General features: G+C 33.5%; 1 long non-coding RNA gene across 1 annotated transcript; it reads right to left on the minus strand.

Annotated features, from left to right (window-relative positions):
* Positions 1–3,391: 3,391 nt before the first annotated feature.
* On the minus strand, positions 3,392–5,402 carry LOC127853953 (uncharacterized). The gene is made up of 3 exons (XR_008036810.1): positions 5,336–5,402; positions 3,795–3,883; positions 3,392–3,502 (listed from the first exon to the last, which is right to left on the minus strand). It is a non-coding gene; the product is annotated as an uncharacterized LOC127853953 (long non-coding RNA).
* Positions 5,403–5,863: the final 461 nt, after the last annotated feature.

Raw genomic sequence — 5,863 nt, forward strand, 5'->3', positions numbered from 1 at the left:
TTTTATGAACATTATTTGTATAAATGAACATTTTAATCGTTAAATTTGTTTATATAATTTACAAAAGGGTGTACTTAAATTATTAACTAGCAGTTTACAGTAACATTTTCAATATTGATCTTGCACATTTGTACACTTGTTTATATATTAAATCCGGCATTTTTAGAATGCAGTAGTATCATAGGCATAGAAATTACATCGTTTAACTACTTGTCCATCAATTTAGTTCACTCGCTATTTAATTTTCCTACGAGTTGAAATAAATTAACCACATTCCCGCCAGTTTGTGTAGTAAGGTACCGGTATGTATTGAACATGAATATTGACTTAATACACTAAACGTTAAACATTAGCTGGACAAGCATGAGTGAAAATCCGTTTTATATGATGCGGTCATTTATTAGAGTTAACGAATCCATTGTCAAACAGAGGGACACACAATAAGCGATCTAGACAGCACAGACAATTACATAACAAGCAAAACATGATAAAACTCGGGATACCGGCTTGGAACAGTCCATCTAAAAGCATTTGGTGTTTAAATCAGTTTAAACCTCACACTTGGCTCAGAATAAGTTCTCAAACATTTAAGTGTACATACACGTTAATATTATTACATCATTATTGTAATCAACGGCTCTTTAAGAGAATATATTTGGGCCGTGCTCAGTGAAAAGGGGGCTTAATGCATGTGCGTAAAGTGTCATACCATATTAGCCTGTGCAGTCCGCACAGGCTAATCAGGGACGTTAAGCTTTTATGGTATTTTTCGTTTACACAAAGTCTCTTCTTAGCAAAAATTAAGTTTCGGAAGAAAGTGTTGTCCCTGATTAGACTGCGGGGACTGCAAAGGCTAATCTGGGACGACACTACGCGCATACATTAAAACCCCTTTTCACAGAGCACGGCTCATTTCAATGTATAACTATTTACTGTTCAATAGTTTTATAATGACCAGAGCACCACAACAATCTGAGGCACGATGGAATAAAACAAAACGCTCTTCTACATTTTGTCTTTATTGAAAAAGCTCAAGAGACAGTGAACTATATAGTTGTTATACAGTACAATATCAGTACAATTATTGTGATGGTAAAATGATCTCGTATAAACAATTATTCATACATATGTAACAAATAAACTTGCTCTACACACTGTAAGATCTGTAAAGCATTTGCTTCTACTTGAAAATCGAGCAGATGTACAGGTATTTATCTTAATATAAAATTCAATATTCGCGCGGTCAATTCTCAAGCGGACACTGGACGTAAAAAGCAAACTCAGGAACACTCGAAAGTCCTTTTAAAACTCAATCCATAGATCATAACAATGTTTTGATATTCTGTGAAAGTTACATCATGGGAAAAACATATGGCGTCTATAGTGTTTAAATGATTTTATAATAGCCAAAGAATGAAATGGCACCGTCTCGTAATTTTAAATGTATCGCAACCATTTCTTTTTCGGTGGAGAATCAGTAGAACATGTTTTCTAAGCTAGATTTTTATCCTGGTTGAGCAAAAACATAAATAAATATGACTCCATGTGTTTATAAGCTTTATTTAAAAATTTTACATAATGTCCCAGTTTCACCCTGCCAATATATTATTGGATAAATGTTCTTACAAGTTTAAAGAACATTGTGCACTAAATGTGACCTCTATTCACGAGCTTTGGTCATCAATATGAACAATTGACCTAAAATTTACCCCATGAGACTCAGTTTCAAACTTTGATGAGGTAAACTGGGAAAACATATTTCAATGTTCTTACCAAGTTTAAAGAAGCTTGCAAAAATTGTATTTTGTATTCTGACCAGTTTCATCTAAATTGGATCTAAATGGGAAATAATTATTGCCTGTAAAACGATTATTCAATTTCTTTTTAATGTGATCTACTGACCTGGTTTCGACCCCACGTGTCCAAGGTTCAAACAGAACAGAGATTGTGAAAAAAATGCTCCACATTTCATGCATATTGGACCATAAATACTACTTAATTGTGTTTTGTGTCATTGTTAAACGATGAACAACGGATACATAGCGATTACAAACGCTCACAAAGAGCTAATGGGATCTTTAAAGGTTTAACATACATAATAAAAGAATGTCACACACCCGTTATAGATAACATAATCATACATGAATTACATTGCTAATTATTGCAGAATACATGCTTTGCAATCGAAATAAATATACATAATATGTATATAAATATTCGTCTAACGTGTTGTCGCTTTTGTACCGATGTATCACATCAAGCTTTCCGTTTGCTTTGAACTATCTGCAGTCTGAAAACAAACGATACCAAATAGGCATAATTATCATTTGACAGTGTTATAACTGACTTTTATTCATACAAAACAACATGTTTAACGTTGTGAAAACATATTGGTTTTATCTTTGAAACTTCAGCTTGCATTGAAAGATGTATCTTATGTTTAGACAACTGGTCACATGACCTTATAACAGAATAAAGTATTCACTATGAATTTCAATCCTTATACTTATAATGAGTGTGATGGTATATTTACTACCCGTATTACCTTGTGTTTAGTGTTTTCACCTGAGGTACTACTTTCAACAGACAAGAATCGTCGGCGCTTCTCTTTGAAAGCATCTTGAACCTTGCGGTAAAATAATTTTAGCACTTCAACCACAATACGTTCTTGTAATTAATATACAAAATAACAACATACTTGCAAAACAATTTGGGATTGGGCATTTTATAGCAATTTAACGCGTTTTATGAGATTTTGGAATAATAATCTCACATATTCAGGGTATATTAACACAGATTCAATTTGCGTATTCATAATCTTCAATGCATTATGGTCCTGAAAAATATAATACATTATAGTCACACGACCCCTGCGCAAAGCCTTTATAAGAACTGTTTTTCTATTTGCATATGTGTGAACAAGTATTTAAGTCACAGTTGATGCAAAACATGTTTATAAGACGTACCTTTTTGTCCAGTGGACACTTAACAATGAATATCATTAGACCCTGTAAAATAATAATGCAGATATATATGTGATCAAGCTATTTGGGTCAAAATAATTAAATGACTATTACATGCATATAAATATAGCACCAGAATTTAACATTTCCAAAGCGGCAGCACGTTTATTCATTTGTGTCAGGTTTTTGTTGCGTGTGTGTGATATTTGTGATAAATGGTCATTGTCCACGTTGAATATTAGATTTCAATTAAAATTGTATTGACGTAATATCACACAAAAAGCGAAAATCTTATCCGACTATTTTTTAATTGTGACCTACTTTTACACAACGATACAACAGACATAAATTTATACTTATTTCATGAAGAATCAAGGCAAACCAAAATAAGCCCATCAAATGCAGTAGTTACATTGAGTGAGTTCAGTATGACGAATAGCCACTGAAAGACCAACTTCGCGTCATTGATGGCAAATGCGCCGATAAGCCACGTGATGCCAAACATCGGGGTCAGCACGCCGACACTCCTTGCGCCCGTCCTATGTAACATTTGTGCGTCAGTTGTTAAATAGTGAAAAACTATGCAAACAACTTAACACGGTACATGATTCTATAAAAATGTAATTAACGACAGCCTGCTGCAAAATCTGTATCAATCCTGTACAGGGTACTTAACGAAGCTTGACACGAAGCCACAAAAGAACATTTAAGCATGAAAATGACTTATTTCCTTTTGCTTACATTGACCTAAACTTGTAATAACATACAATACACATCATTTGAAAAAAATGATTTAAAGTAGTTGAACATGAAAACGAAAAGCAAATATACTTGATTTTTTCCAGATCTGATTTCTTTGCCATAGCGGAAATGCCACAGACCCCAAACTTCAGGATAATTCCAAGATTGACAATATTTCCCTGAAATACCATATCGTTTAAATTTAGAGGATAATACACAGCTAAGCTGGGCCGGGCTGTGATAATCGGCACTCAGGGAGCATAACGATTTGTATAACGGCCCGAGTGCCGTTTGCGACCTGGGGCCGATTATCACTGCCCGGCCCGGCTCAGCCGTGTATTAACGTCTATAATATATCTCTTACTTTTATACTAAATTATAGTTGGGCGCAGGTTTTGAGTCATACTATCATACTACGTTGGCCCTTCACTAAAATTTATGACCAACCAGCTTTCCGTACTTTTAATTTCATTCAATTGATTACGCAATTTATGACGTATCTCATGTGACGTAATTTCAATGACGAAACTAGATAGACGCTTTGAATTTAAGGACAACAATTTGGACTTGGAGGGTTTTTTATCAAACAGTAAAATATTTTTTAAGCATCGAACGATTCCAAAACGTATTTCGGATTGTGTTTTTGTCGTGCATAATTGGGAGCTTCGATAAAAATAAAATTATTCGACATTCGATTTGATTTCGTAAATCGTGTATTGGTGACAGTGTAAAGTATCCGATACAAAAGTTTAAAAAATGTGTTATTTAAAATCAATATAGATAAACGAATGGAATAGCAGGGAATGGATTCACCAAATCTTTGTTATTTTAGAGTTACATGAACCAATTTAAGTTGTCATCGAGGTAAGTGTGTCTTTTACTATAAATTTTGCTGTTTGATGAATCTTATTAAAGCACACATAGAACTAAGAGGCGTCAATTTAATGTGCAGATGAGTTTCAGTTTCAATCGATATATTTGTATTATCTAAAATTAATTGTGTGCTACGTGTCATAATAACTATGTTCGATTCTTTCGTTGAGTTTTGGCTTAATGTTATTGATCATCGTTGATTAAGACGTCATGCGAACACGTTCTGATGGCCGATTATATATTATCGGCCCTCGCGTGAGGGCCGATTATTTATAATGACCCTACAATGGTGATAACGGCATGAAAAATTGTTTTTATGTGTTACTATTTATAGTAAGGTATGTATTATATAGGCTTATGTTTAATCAGTTTTGTCCCAAGACATGAACTATAAAACTGCACTTTACGTGTAAAACAATAACTTGTAACACACAAATATAATCAAGTAATAGCCATTTCATCTAATATGTTATAAGTACACATGTTGCCCTCAATAAAACATGATTTACTGAAGAAAAAAGTATTCATAGAAGCAAGAAGACGCGTTTACAACAAATAAAATGTTTGCAATATTTTTTAGTTTTTTTAACACAACTGGATCACAAAGAAAGTAGCATATAATGCAATAAGAAGATGCTTGATATTCTGAAGATGTTTTATAGCGCTTGCACGGCATCTCGGTGAATTCTACAAAATATGAAGTATATACAGTTAAACAATTACATGTGTTTGTGGCAAATAGATATGCTTTAACTTACAATGACGACAAGAATGATAGGTCCAGCAAATGCCCAAAATAAACCACTTTCGACCGTCAACCAGCAACTGTAAAGTGTAAACATGTGTATAACAAGTGTATACGTATAGGTATAAATGCACAAAGCTACCCATTCAGCAAATCATAACATTGTATACCATGCCATTAGTAAAAAACTTAAAACATATTATTAGGAAAGTGTTGAGTTTGATTAGTCGTTTACATCAACATCATCAGACAACCACTATCGTTTACTGCGAAAATCTAGGTCCTTGTATTGTTTGTTTAAGCTTCCCAAACGGGGATCGAACCTGGCATCAATATGTCACAATACTTAAAACGTATTCATTACTCCAGTTTAATATTTACAAGTCTATATTACAGTTCCGATTGCGTCATATAGTATTGAAATAAAATGCTATATAATACAATTGTATTTCCTATTAATTTAAATGTAATTTTAAATCACATATATTTACAATGACTCGTTTCCGTATCCTTTTAGCTGCGTTACGCCCATCGAAATTCC

This window comes from Dreissena polymorpha, chromosome 12 (assembly GCF_020536995.1).
Source record: "Dreissena polymorpha isolate Duluth1 chromosome 12, UMN_Dpol_1.0, whole genome shotgun sequence".
NCBI classification, from domain to species: Eukaryota; Metazoa; Mollusca; class Bivalvia; order Myida; family Dreissenidae; genus Dreissena; species Dreissena polymorpha.